At 42.9% G+C, this 15,190-nt stretch overlaps 1 non-coding gene across 1 annotated transcript; it reads right to left on the bottom strand.

The window, feature by feature from the left end:
• Positions 1 to 4,178: 4,178 nt before the first annotated feature.
• trnal-caa lies at positions 4,179 to 4,288 on the bottom strand. The gene is made up of 2 exons: positions 4,251 to 4,288; positions 4,179 to 4,224 (listed from the first exon to the last, which is right to left on the bottom strand). It is a non-coding gene; the product is annotated as a tRNA-Leu (tRNA).
• Between the last annotated feature and the right edge of the window lie 10,902 nt (positions 4,289 to 15,190).

The following is a 15,190-nucleotide window of genomic DNA, read 5'->3' as shown; positions in this document are numbered from 1 at the left end:
TTTTTGATTTAGCAGCAGGTGCTTACAGGTTTACCAGCTGGTTGGGTACGGTTAGCCAGCAGTTGTAGGTAGCGGTAGGGCTGCCAACCATCCCGTAAAATACGGGATTCCTTATATGACAATTAAACATCTCCTCCCAACAATTTGTTTGTGCGTGTGTTGCGTTTATGGTTGCCTAGAGACAGACACCACATACCAGCGCTTCTCAAAACACCTGCGCCTTTTTAAAAATGTCCTCCGCACCTGATATTCCTCAAAAACTAAAATATTTCCATCCTTAGCTGGACAGCGTCAGTGGAGATGTTTACAAGACAGATTGTAAAATGTGTCGGCGCATGTTTTCAGTGGCGTGCGGTGGGCTGTCTGACATCAGACATCATCCATCAGGAGAACAACACAGAAGACTAGAGCTCAGTGTCCCAGTTCTTCATCCCTGAATCATTTCCTGAGACTGATCTGGTGTCAGACATAATGTCATGATTGATCCATGAATTTAGAAGTTTTTAAAGTGGAATGAATGATCATTTATTTAATGAACAGTAGTATGAGCCATTATAAATATTATATATATGTCCATTTAAAGAAAAAGTCAGACTAATGGATTAACAGTTAATAAATGTTGTTCAGAAAAAACATTGTTTAAAAAATATAACTAAACTTTAACTTTAAAAGTTACATTAAGTTCTCAGTGTATTTAGTTTATATTTTAAAAAAACATTGTTGCACACTCCACACAAACAGATCTCCTTTAGTTGTTGGTACTACTGCCGTGTGGTAGATTATACAGTATCTCTTTAACTAAGTTAAGTGGAGTAACTAAGTTGTGTCCATAAAGTATTTTGTTATGTATTATTTTCCTCTTCTATGTTAAATAGGGATGCATGTTGTGGGAGAGAGTGAAGGGTGCTTAAGGGTGGGTGAGCGGGTTCAGCTGGAGAGCCCGGGGTCGCTGTGCTGGTAGGATGGCCGGTGGCCGGCAGGAGGCCAGGGTGGAAGGAGGAGGTCCTGCAAGGTGCAACTGGTTGGAGGTGAAAGACTAAAAAAAAAAAAAAAATCTGTAACTTCCCAGATGGCCAAAATGACACTTTTTGGAGTAAAATTAGGGCTTCTGGACAAAGTTAACATTACAGGCAGTGTAAATGGACTAAATGACACGTTGCGGACAGTTAAGGGCCAGGAGCCCCCTCTCTCCACAGGGTGAATGCCACAAAATGGTGCTTGATAGCCACACATCATCTGATAGTTCATGGTGATCCTCATTCCTTGTTTATCTGTCAAAATCTTTATTTCAGGCAGCAGGGCAACAAAACACAAGAGCACTTTGCTGTGACTCAACAATTGAACATCAGCATGGAGAAGTAGACCTCCATACGCGGAATAAACAATATTCTACCAAATTGTATAGTTTATCTTTGGTAGCAGTTATGAAGCTTTTGGAGCTATGCAGCATTCCTCGTTAGTATAGTCACCAGTATCTCTCTCTGACATGCAGAAGACCGGAGTTTCACCTGGATACTCCTCACACGGAGCAGGACATGGTGAACAATACCACTGAATAAGATTTAGTGCTTTGTTTGCAGGATGTAGAACGCCTGATGAGAATCTCTATTGTCCCAAGATGACCAGTTCTTCCATATTAATATCCGCACTGTTTATTTAACTGTATGAAGAGCGGGGAAGAGACAGTCAGACAGAATATGATGAAGCATTTGTTCTTGGCTTGCTGAATATATTTTGAAACGTTACCTGTCATGTTGTGTCTCTGAAAGATGGGTGTCATTACCTTGGAGCTGGTGGTGTGGGTTTTGGCCTTATTCTGCACATTTTTAGAAATGTACAGTTCATTGCTGAATTGCATGTTTGTAGCGGAGTGTTTCAGTGTTAACAATCTTCATAAAAGGAATGTTACTGACCGGTTCAAAACCAGGTGGAAACATGCATTTCACCTGAAACATACTTTTGTGATAGCCATTACACCACAGAAAATAAACAATGAAACAGAGGATTATGACATCATAAAGGTTGCACAAACAGCATATACAATGTTAAAAAGGTTCTCGAAATTTGTTTGGGTTTTTTCAACTAATTTCTGAGGTTTGAAGCTTATTTGAAAAAAAAAAAGGCCAAACAGGGACATCAAGACAATATGACATCATAAATGTGGCTCTAATAACATACACAGACCAAACAGTGAAATCAAAGTGGAATATGACATTATAAATGTTACACAAAGAATATACACAAACCAAACAGTTTTATCAAAGAGGATTATGGCATCATAAAGGTTAAAGGTGGCACAAAGCCCATATACAGATCAAGCAATGACATCACAGAGGAATATGACATCATAAAGGTGGCATAAAGAACACACAAACATCAAACAGTGACATCAAAGAGAGTTATGGCACCATAAAGGTGGCACAAAGTATAGAAGGTGTAATCTTTTCCAATGAAGCTCTGGCAGCTTGTAACAAAAGCAGAATGGTCTTTGTAACTGAGCCATATTCTCTTACCACCCAACTCTTTCTCAGACACAAAAACACACACAACACTTGGCAATGTCTTGAAAGTGTGTTGAGACTGTAGTTTGCCAAACAGCTTTTCTGGTGCAGATGTCTTCTCACAGTCAAAATGCTTTAGATTGCCACCTGGATACTCCTGATATGGAGCAGGACATGACACATACTCAGTACACTACAACATTTAGTACTTTGTTTGCAGGATGTCCAGAATGCCTGATGAGAGTCTCTATTGTCCCAAAATCACCAGTACTTCCATATTAATATCAGCACTGTGTATTTGAATGCATGAAGAATGGAGAAGAGACAGTCAGATAGGGTTTGAAACGTTACCTGTGTGTTGGCCCATCTTCTTGCTGACAGATGGGTATTGTTACCAGGGAACGGTGGTGTGATCTCTGGCTCAATCTGCCCCTTTTTTTTAAGAATTTCTTTTAGAGTATTTGAGGTGTATGAATGTGTGTAGCAAGTAGTTTCAGAAGGACAGAATGTTTCTGCCTGGTTTCGAACTCAGTGGTGGCTGGTGTTACCAGTGATAGATGCTACACCACAGAAACCGCTGAAAAGCCTATTCGTCGTTGTTTATATTAACACTTGGGTCCAGCTTTTAAATAGATGTGACCAAGAACATACTGCAGCACTGTTATAGTAAGGCCATCATTGTTTTGTCTATAACAGATGAGGTAGCTCGGGCACATCCCACCAGAAAGAGGCCCCGGGGAAGACCCAGGACACGCTGGACGGACTACATCTCGCGGCTGGCCTGGGAACCCCTCGATATCCCCCCCGGATGAGAGGATGAGAGGGAAGTCTGGGTTTCCCTGCTTAGGCAGCTGCCCCTGCAACCAGACTTTGGTTAAGTGGCAGGTAATGATGAATGGAAGATTACACACGCATGCTTTGATAAATCTGAAAGTTTTTGTGCAGCACATTTCCTTTTTGCCCTGTAGATGCCACCTGTAGTTTGCTTTGCTACGCATAGTTTGATAAATGAGGCCCCAGAACTGAAAGAAATTACAGACTGGAGACAGCGTGAACATGGACTTTTTATCCTTCCTTACTCTCCAGTCATATCGATCTCTGATTGGCTACATTCTGTTCCTGTTACACCAGTGATTACGCTGTAAAGACAGTCTCATAGCTTCATCTGTTGAAGGTACCTGACCAAGTATCAGTTTTTGATCAAAATGTCAACGTCTAACACGGGGCTCAAACAGACGACTCTGAGCTTAAGACTCCCATAGTCTACCAGCTGATCTAGCCAGGCTGCTAACGGGATGACATGTACACAAATATAATTAAGAGTGGTTTGCTGAACAGCCTCACATGGCTATAGGTGGATATAATGTCTGCGTAACCACTGTAGGCTCAGCGTAGCTCCGCAGAGGCTCCACACACACCTCTTCCAGGCCTGATGTGCACCCTTGCTATGCAGTGATTGGTCAGTTTGGGATCACGTGTTGTGGGATATCTGGATCTTCTTGCTGAATTTCTGTGGTAACCACTATTTTTAAAAACAATAACCAGTGGATGAGAGGCTTTTAAAATTATTTTTTTGTTTTCTTCTTTACAAGCTAATAAAGACACCATGGCTGTTTTAAACAGAACATACTTTGCGGAGTTTTTGATCTTAAAAGACTGTGAATGTCCTTGGGAGTCTGTCAGGAGTGGGATTTGAACCCACGTCTCCTTTTGGAGACCAGAAATCCCTGTTTCAGGAAGGTAACAGCCCTTGAGTCTGGCGCCTTAGACCACTCGGCCATCCTGACACACATTGAGTCTAATTTGTCATGTGGTAAGTTTACTATGAAGTTCCTGACTTCACTGTTAATTATATATATTTATATATATTTCTTTTATATTTATAATGCTACATATTTTTTGCTTTTCTTAGACTTTTCTTGTAAATAATTTATATTGCACCTTCTTGTTGTGATGCATGTTCACCTTATTCTGTCTGCTTTCTGCACTTTATTCTATAAGAAGAGCTGCTGTAACAAGTGAATTTCTCCACTGTGAGATTAATAAAGTCTAATCTAATCTAATCTAAACCTGACAAGGAGTAAAGTGTAAAACATGACAGCTATAAAAGTACAGTTGTCACAGAACGTCTTGAGATGCATTAAACAACTATTAGAAAAGCTTTTGTTACTTCATTGTTTCCATGACATTTTGGGTCTCAGTGTACTTGGAACTCTGTGAAGAGAGAAGCTTTTTGATCTTAAATGTGCACCAATACATACTGAAGTTGTCAGAAGTGGGATTTGAACCCACACCTCCACAAAAGACTGCAACAGAAACAAAAGGACGTCCATTGGCAACCCCTGAACATGGATTCTAGGGAGGGCTTTTGGACAAACTTCACCTTCCCTGCATGGGCTCCCCAAGGGGGTGTAAAGATACACTGGGGGCATTTGTGCGAGCATCCCTCCCCCCTCTAGCCTACAGGGAAAGTAAGAGTGTGTGTTCCTCTGACCACCACTGAGACAACAAATCTTTTATATTTATACTAAATTTGCAGGACTGCACAAATACACCAGGTGGATGGAGAATCTGTCCAAATCCTCTCCCTTTGTCCATGAGCCCTCCCCGTCTACAAAGTGTAGCATTCACCCCATTCAGGAGGAGCTTCCAGCCCTTACCTGTCAGCAAAAAAACATTTTGTCCATTTGCAATGCCAGCAATGTCAATTTTGTGTCCAAAACATGGCATTTTGTCCAAAAAGTGTCATTTTGTGTGTTTGGGAAGTTACAGCTTTTATATGTGAGTCTTCATCATCCTGCAGACTGGATTTTCCAAGATCCAGTAAGTGGCAGGAAGATCTGTGTGTGATGAAAGAGACTTCTTTAAAAGGGCTATGGGCTGCGCTTTACAGGGACATATAAGAGACCAAAATCACACTTTATATAAAGTTACAGCTTTTTTATGAGAGGCTGGAGACCAAGCAGACATCCAGCCTGCTTGTGCATCAATCAATCAATCAATCTTTATTTATAGAGCACTTTTCATTCAAAAATGCAGCACAAAGTGCTTTCCATGGTTAAAACAATGCCCCCCTCCAACCACACACACACACACACACACACACACAACCCCCTCCCTCCCCACGTCCTCTCACATACCAGTATGTACAAGCAAGCATACACACACACATACTTGCACATATTAAAAGACTACTGTAATGTGAGGTTGAGCACAGATGAGCCTGGTAAGGAAACACTATCACAGGGAGCCGTCTGCACCAGGAGCCGCTCACAGGCCACGACCGCCAGGACACCGACCCAGGACACCGACCCAGGACACACGGCCAAGTGAGAGGCAGAGGAGCCGCCCAACCAGACTGAAAGAACCTGCAGGACAGAGCCCCAGCAGCCACAGCCGATAGAGAGAGAGAGCCCCCTCCGAGGAAACACTGGAGAAATAACCTAAAAATAATATCAAGAATCAAGAGTCTTTATTGTCATTGTGCAAGGCACAACGACATTTTGTTTCAGAAGTTCTCGGCTTAAAAGGAACACTGTAACACACGAAGATAAAAGTATGGAAAGGAAATATACCTTTAGATAAATATATATATATATATATATATATATATATATATATAAAAGAGTAAAAGGAATAACAGTGCAAATCAAACAAGTATTTAAAGTGTTTAAAGTGACTGGCATGGAAGTGATCCACATATTGCAGCATATTGTCCCAAAGTGCAGTCTGAGTGTTTCTGCCTGTCTGCAGGAGTTTAGTGTTCAGTCTATGGATGGGGGGTGGGGGGTGATGGGGTGATGGATTTCACAGCTCTGGGGAAGAAGCTGTGTTTCAGTCTGTTGGTGTGGGCTTTGATGTTTCTGTATCTCTTTCCAGAGGGAAGAGGTACAAACAGTTCGTGTCCTGGGTGGGTGGGTCTGCAGCTATACGACTGGCCCTTCTCTGGACCCGGCTGTCGTATATTGAGTCCAGGAGTGGGAGAGGACTCCCTACAATCCCCTGTGCTGTTTTCACCACCCGGGCCAAGACCTTCCTGTCGTGTGCAGTGCAGCTCCCGTACCACACTGTTGCACTCAGACAGAGAATGCTCTCTATGGTGGCTCTGTAGAAGTTTGTCAGAAGCTGAGAGGAGAGTCCAGTCCTTTTGAGCTTCCTGAGGAAGAAGAGCCTTTGTTGGGCCCTCTTCACCAGGTGCGATGTGTGTGTCAGAACAAGGTTGTTGTCTGAACACCATCCTGTCAGGTGCTGGATCTCCGCTCTGTAGAGGGTCTCATTGTTGTCTGATATGAGACCCACCACGGTGGTGTCATCTGCAAACTTCAGAACCATGTTTGTGGGATGGATAGCAAAACAGTCATGTGTGAATAGGGTGAAGAGGGCCGGGCTAAGCACACATCCCTGTGGTGTGCCTCTGCTCAGGAACCGTGTGGATGATGTGCGGTCCCCAATCCTCACCACCTGAGGCCTATTTGTGAGGAAGTCCCTGATCCAGAAGCATAGGGGGTTGGACAGTCCGAGGTTGTGGAGTTTCGGTGTCAGCTTGTCCGGGATCACCGTGTTGAAAGCTGAACTGAAGTCCACAAATAACATCCTGACGTAGGTGTTAGGATGCTCCAGGTGGGTCAGAGCCGTGTGCAGTGCCAGTGAGACTGCATCCTCTGTCGATCGGTTCTCCCTGTAGGCGAACTGATATCTGTCCAGAGTAGCAGGAATGACGTCCTTGATGTGACTTAAGACGATCCTCTCAAAGCACTTCATGATTACTGGTGTGAGAGCGACCGGGCGGTAGTCATTAAGGCAGGTGACAGTAGATTTTTTCGGCACAGGCACAATGATAGAGGACTTGAGGCACACAGGAACTGAAGCAAACTGCAAGGACAGGTTGAAAATGTCCAGAAAAACTCCAGCCAGCTGCTGTGCACACAGCTTCAGAACCCGACCTGATACCTTGTCTGGTCCTGCTGCTTTGCTGGTGCTGATCCTCCTCAGGGTGGAGCTAACCTGGTGTTGCTGCAGGACGAGAGGCTGCTCCTCACGCTGTGGAAGATAAACAGTCTCTCTGCTGCCAGGTGTGTCGAAGCATGCAAAGAAACTGTTGAAGGTGTCAGGTAGGGTGGGGTCATGGCTGATCTGCTGGTTGCTATTCCTGTAGTCTGTTAAGGTTTTGGTGCCTCTCCACATTTCACGTGGGTTGTTGTCAGTGAAATGCTCCTCAATGCGCTGTCTGTACCTGTGTTTGGCCTGCTGGATGCCCTTCTTCAGTTCTGACCGGGTCCTGCTGTAGGCCAGCCTGTCACCTGACCTGTAGGCTGCATCCCGAGCTTTGAGCAGATACTCCACTGTGCTGTCACACCATGGTTTCTGGTTTGGAAACACCTTGATGGACTTTGTGGGTAGAACAGCATCAGTGCAGAACTGCACGTAGTCCAGGACAGATGATGTGTAGGCCTCCAGGTCTGAGTCATCTTTAAACACTTCCCAGTCAGTGAGTTCAAAACAGTCCTGTAGGGCTGAAGAAGTCTCCTCAGTCCATACTTGAACTGTTCTGGTGGTTGGTTTTGTCCTGTAGATCAGAGGTTTATATGTTGGAATCAGCCTCACAGAGATGTGGTCTGACATGCCCAGGTGAGGAGCTGCTGCCGCCTTGTATGCTCCTGGGATGTTGCAATAAACCTGATCCAGTATGTTATTGTCTCTGGTGGGAAAGTGTATGAACTTCTTGAATTCTGGAAGCACTGCTTTGAGTTCCACGTGATTGAAGTCTCCAGCCACAATCACAGCTGCCTCAGGGTTGGAGTTCATCTGCCTGGTGATCAAACAGTAGAGCTCCTCTAGCGCTAGCTTAGCGTTAGCTCGCGGTGGAACGTAAACAGCTATGATCAAAATGGAGCACAACTCTCTCACCGTCTTGAATGGCCTGCATTTCACAGCCAGATATTCCAGGTCGGGTGTGCAGTGCGTTCCGATGGTGTGTGTGGCTGTACACCAGGAGTTATGGATGTAGAGCGCGAGCCCTCCACCTCTGCTTTTAGCCGAGGCTGCAGACCCGCTAGCTCCACCGCTGTGTTGGGTGTATTGCAGTCCAGCCAGGTTTCCGTAATGATGGCCACACAGCTGTCCATCCTCCGTGAGACGATCCTCAGCTGAATCTCGTCGATTTTGTTGGCTAGTGATCGAGCATTTGTCAGGAAGAGACTGGGAAGAGCTGGTCGGTGTGGGTCGGCTTTTAGCCTAGCACGCACCCCGCTCCTCTTACCCCGCTTTTGTTTACGTGTTCTCCTCCGTCTCCTAGGCCACAGTGGAGGGATGGTGAAAGCCGTGGTGGTTCGAAGGACCTCTGGTGGTATAAAATCCGGCTCAGGGTGTGCGTAAAGTTGGCAGTTTCTTCCGAAGTTAATTAATTCAGCCCTGCCATACTGAATTAATGCCTCCAGCGACTGGAGCAACAACAAAAACACGAACAAAACAAACAAAAGCCGAGAGCCCTGAGCCGCTGCTTGCACACGGGCCGCCATCAGATGCAAAATATATAATATATAATAATAATAATAATATATATTATATAAATAGAATAAAAGCATAGAATAAATAAAAATGGGTTAACATAGAAAAATAAATAGGCTAGGGGAATAAAATAAATAAAAATAAAATTAATAAATATTAAGTAAAAGCTAAATTAAAAAGGTGGGTCTTGAGCCTGCTCTTAAAAACATTAACGTTCTCTGCAGCCCTGACCTCCTCCAGCAGGCTGTTCCACAGACGAGGACCATACCACTGGAAAGCTGCTTCTCCGTGAGTATGTGTCCTGACTTTAGGTACAGTCAGGAGGCCAGTACCAGAAGACCTCAGGGGCCACGAGGGTTCATAAGGTAAAAGCACATCTGAAAGATAAGAAGGCCCAAGACCATTAAGACATTTAAAAACCAGTAAGAGAACCTTAAAATCGATCCTGAAACACACGGGGAGCCAATGCAGTGACTCTAAAACCGGCATGGCTGCTGTAGGCCCATCCAACCACCAGCTTCTCTCCATGTCTGCTGGAGACACCCTTCACTGTCTCTGCAACTCCACCTGGCCCTGGCCTTCGTGCTCCTGGTACTCTGGGAAGAAACACTGAAAACTTTAAAGAGAGGGGAGAACTGCACTGAGTCTGCCTTTTGCCCTTGGTACTCCAATAAGAAACATTTAGTGCAAATTTTCTCCCTTTTTAATTTTTCCAAAGCCAACTTTTGTGCGTCTGGTTTGCCAAACAGAACTTTGACAAAATACAGAAGAGACGGTGCGTCTCAGACTCAGAATGTCATCCTGCAGGCTGGATTTGTCAACTGATGTTACAAGGTCCAGTAAATGACAGGAAGACCTATGAGTGATGAATGAGACTTGTTTGGAATGGATATGGGCTAAAATATTCCAGTATTTTATTCCAATATTTTACTGCAGGCTCCATGTAGACCCATGGAGCAGGGAAAAATTAAAAACACTCCACGGTATGCTAAATTATTTATTTTAATTGGAACATTAATAAACATGCAGAGTGCACGTCTCTAAGAACAGCTCATGAAGCCACGAACAAAAACTTTTTTATTTAAAGTGTCTGTAGATGAAAACTGGTAGATATTTAAATGTTGTTAAAGTGTTTTAGCCAACCACAACAATGTGTGGAATTTTGTTGGTGTGATTATTATTCGTCCTGTTCGTCCAGGCGGCGTCTCTTCATGTCTGGTGACCAGTTGTGGAAAACATCTCAGCACATTAAATCAAAAGCTCAGCAACGAACATAAAGACAACGTGTGGTTCACGTTTCGAAGGCTGGGCGTAGAGGAGGCCACCAGGCTCTCTCTGAGGAGGTGGGGGGGAGCAGGGCAAGAGCCTTGAGGAAGAGAGGGAGATGCCCGGTCAAAGCTCCGTCCAGCATGGACTAAAACAGCACTGACAGTCCAGAAACAATTCCAAATGAAGGAATTTTTAAACACAAAGTAGTTTCTCAAGACTGCATGTTGCTCATGGATCTATTGTCTGACCCAGAGTGCAGTCGTGACTGGTTCTGGCCTGTATAGCAGCAGCCACTCTCCATCTTCCTGGTACTGCTACCACCACCGGACCGTACCGGCTTACTTTCACCCCGTTTACTGTTCATTTGAAAAGTAGAAAAACTAGCGGTTCATGGTTCACACCGTCAATGTTTACTTCAAAGTTTTGTGTTTAGCAGGACCTTCTCTAACACAGTAGCTGCTGGTGGTTGACAGGGTTTATACTTCACATATGCAGGGGCGGGTCTAGAAAAGTTCTGATGGGGGCCAGGCAGGAACACTTATAAATGTTCATATTTTTTATGAAATATTGAACTGATCATTACAACTAAAGTGATCATCTAATGTAAACAAGTGGAGAAAAACTTGTATAAAAAGTATTTTCTTTGGGTGATGCTGCTGTAGGACTTTTATCACTGCTGCACAAACACACTTCAATGATAAAAGAAAAACATGTTTTTATTCAGATCATCAGTTTTATCAGAGTTTCTTCACCAATGTTGGCTGTTTAACTTCAGTCGTCACATCTGCTGGTTTTATGACAGATATTATCACCATGGAGACGGTTGGTGAGACGATGATACATGAATTCTAAATGATGATATAGATCATGGTAAAAATGATTAAGAACAACAGATAAAAGTACTTTACATGCTGCATTTACTGACCATTGTACATCTGACAGTTATCCAAGGGAAGGTCAGTCAACAGTAAATATCTGTAGCATTGGTTCTTTTTGTTGATGTAAAACAGTAAAAACAGGAAGATTTCAGGCATATAAAAACTCCTGAATGGTGATTAATCATGAGCAATTTGGAAGCTGTTAATAATCTGATTAAATATTTGAATCATTTGACAGCTTTAATTTTACTTTAATTTTATATTTTATTTTATTTTATTTTATTTTATTTTATTTTATTTTATTTTATTTTATTTTATTTTATATTGTAAAACTGCCTGAACTACTTCAGATTTCTGCATGATATCTGGGGATCTGGACCCACTCTGAGGAGGACATTAACACATTCATCCACACACTCAACAGACAATAATTCTATTAATTTTCTGGACACAACCAAGTTTAAAGGACCAAATTTCTCACAACACAACCATTTAGACATTAAAGTTTACTTTAAGGAAAAAAGAACATGAAAAAACAGCTTTCATCCCAAGAACACCTTTGCTGGATTAGTTGAATCACAAGTATTAAGTTTCCACTGGATCTTCACACAAATGGAAGATTTTAAATATGCCGCCCAAACGCTGTTCTCCACCTTGTCCAGCAGGGGGCACTCTTGGACCTTCCTCAGGTCCTGTTTTAAAACATTTCTCCAGGTAAATCCCATCCAGGTCTCAGCTGCTCTCCCGTTTATCACCACCTTCTCTCCACACAGTGAGGCTGGTGGGAAAAACCTAAAATACTTTTAATTCAGCAGAACTTCCAGAGGAGATTAAACACCCATCAACATCTGGTCCAGCACTTTGTGTTCCATGGCTGGGATGCAGTGCAGGCCTTAGTCCTGGACTGCAATCCACACTAGACGGATGCACAGAGGAGGGCTGAGAGGGACTGGGTTGGCAGGCTGGGAACCACCTTTCCTCATGGCCTGAACAAGAGGATGTTTCTCCGTCCTTGATCTGGTCCCCTCCCTGCAGTCCCTCCTCCCTCTACCTCACTTAATCACCTGACTTCCTGACATAACTCTAACTGATTATTAGCTTGTTTTGGTAAATACAGTCAGCTGTTTTCATTTTTATCTCGCCGTCTGACCTGAATTAGGCAGTGAAAATGCTCATATATCTATTTGTGGGGAAAATAACAGTGTAATGGTTTGATACTGGACTAAACTTCTTGTTTATTTTCTGGATGCAGATGATTTGCTGGAGTCACTGACTGCATTCAGCAGCTCTGTCCTGCTTGATTCAAACGCTGCACAAGCTCTTCGGAAACCTGCCGGTTGGTGCTGAAGCTCAGTCTTTTTCCCAGTGAAATTAAAGCCTGTCAACATCAACTCATACATGACTGTAGAAGTCTCTCTGTAGCAGTGAGGACCCTGGTTATTGATAGAAATCTAATGGAGCGCATAAATAAGGCACTCTTCTTGAGCTTTGTGGAAGTGAAGAAAGGAACATGAGGGCAGCAATGGAAAAGTTACATTCTCTGACCAACCTTCAATTACTTGCTGCACTGACACAACACAATACTTCAAAATGTTGATTCTGGAAGGATTGTTTTCCAGCCGTAGGGCTGCAGTTCAATGACTTCTTCTGACTTTGCTGGGTGGCTTCCCATCCAGGGTGACCGGGAAAGTCACTTGAAATTTAGTAAAATCTTCTTCTTCGGGTGCCTCTCTTGCTCTTTTTGATGCAGGACAAGGCTGGTTGTCTCTTGATTCATCAGAACTGCAGAAAGAAGAGACCTGAGTGAAAAAGTGAACATGAAGCAGCTGGGAGAGACTCTAAATGTTTCACCTTATTGACCTTTGTGTTAAGAAGTGCATCAAGTTGGCAGTGTTCACAATGTTTTCTGGGTCTCTCATTCGGTAGTGGTCTTTAAAAACCTTGTCCGTGTGCGCCAGATAATGGGCCAAACCAGTTTTCTGCTCATCCGTCAGCATGCTGTTGCATTTTGTTTCCACAGCCCGGCGGGTTTCCTGGCTTGTGATGTTTTTCAACTTGTAACTGCAATGGAAGAGAAACTAAAATGTCTTTGTTTCATCTCATAAACTTGGTCCAACTTTTTACATCACACGCTAGAAAGAAATGCATTTAGATTCATAAACTCACTGTTCATGCAGACGCCGGAGGTCGTTGGTGGCACTGTTAATCAGTCTTCCACTTCTCACCAGAAACAGTCGTTCATGTCCATCTGCGTCTTCGTCCACCACGTCTTTGATACAGTCTGGTCGTACTGACATGTAGTACTGGTCAATTATCTGTGGAGACAAGGAGTTGAAGAAATGAATGAAAGGGAGGAAATGCAGACGTGGATCTTGGTCCACATTCATGGACAGTGATGTTCAAGTCAAATTTAGAGCGTTTTCAGACCCTTCTAGCATCTCAAATTAGTGTCTAGTGACAAATCTAGTGGATTTTTCTGGTTTTATTGGAGACTGACGTGAAAGCATGTTTACTTCTTCTCAATGAGTAGCGAGTGCTGCTGCAGGCCCCTCCCCCATCCAAAATAACACAGGAGGCTTGGAGCCAAAGCAGCACCCAGCTCCCAGCTGCAGTCAGAGCAAATGTTCACCTTTGCTCCAGGACCAGAATCAAAGCTGCTGCTGGCTGATCCTGTCCTGGCTTACCGTCAGATATTATTGCCTATTAATGACGAGTGTAGAGGAAAAAATTAAAGAAGTTAAAAGATCTGTAACATGTTCCAGGCTCTTAATCAGAGAACAGCTGGAGCTGCAAGTTAAAGTACTTAGAGTGACACTTTAACTTTAGGTCTGTTCATTTTGGGCCAGGGATATTTTTGTCTTTTCAACTGTTTTGAAATTAAATGCAATTTAATACATTTTTCCAGATATCACTAGAGCTTAAGGTTACAATGTTAATGTCTGTGTCTATTATTTGACTCATTTGTCTACTAAAATAAATTTAAATAAAAAATTATAAATAAAATATAAATAACACATTTTTAGGGGACAAAATGTGGCAATTAAAAGAACAGCATGTGTTATCATTGTGTGTATATAAAACATAAAAGTTTATTTCTTTAGCAGCATTGTGCTGTGAGCCATATAAACACTTCATTTGCTGCTTTTTGTGAACTTTCTCTAAATTAGATGTTTCTGCTTATATCAGCCTCATACAGCTAGCAGATGGCTAAAAGCTAGCAGGTGGCTAACAGCTAACAGGTTCATGAACTGTGTAACAGTGTTTGTATGTGTGAAAGTGTTTCAATGTTGACCAGCATGGCAGTTCAACAAAGGAATGCCTAGGGGTATTATTCTCGCTTTGGGTGATTTATGAGCCCTCACAATACTCAGAATCCTCGTAGGAAAGAAGTACCACTTCAACGACAACCCATGTATTTTAAATTTAGAGCAACCATTTAACAAATCCCATATGCATTCAAACAGCACCGGTGGTTTCACAAAACCCCCATCCCAATTTCAGCCCTTCATCCCTGTCTTATGTTTAAGTTTCTGTTGTATATACTTATTGCCAATCGTGTCAGCAGCACATTTCCAGGACCACGACACAGAAACCTTTCTTGTCACAAATCTATCTAATATCTTATCACCTAAAACAGTTTTTTTTTTACCATGGTGCATGCTTCATCCACACTGAAACTCTTAAGACAAACACTTGTTCCCTAATTCAGCTGCTAGCTCATACCAGATATGTTTTCAAGGACTTTGGGGATAAATAGGAGGTAATAATATCTCTGCAGTTGGCAAGAAGATAAGAGTATCAACATGGGCTGTTAAAGCAATGATTCCATGATTAAAAACACTTACATTAAAGGCCTGCATTACATAACCAGAAGACATGGTCAAGCACAGAAGTGACAATGAGGGTATCAACAAAACTGGACAAGGCTCCAATCTGCCATAAGAGTCTGACAATCCACATAATACTGACTGTGTCCACCTTATACCCCTAAAGGAGCTTTGTCCAGTCAGCTTCATCTTGCAGGCTGACAGACTC

This window comes from Melanotaenia boesemani, chromosome 24, assembly GCF_017639745.1.
Source record: "Melanotaenia boesemani isolate fMelBoe1 chromosome 24, fMelBoe1.pri, whole genome shotgun sequence".
NCBI classification, from domain to species: domain Eukaryota; kingdom Metazoa; phylum Chordata; class Actinopteri; order Atheriniformes; family Melanotaeniidae; genus Melanotaenia; species Melanotaenia boesemani.
The sequence above is the reverse complement of the archived record's forward strand: the minus strand, read 5'-3'. Positions and strand labels throughout refer to the sequence as shown.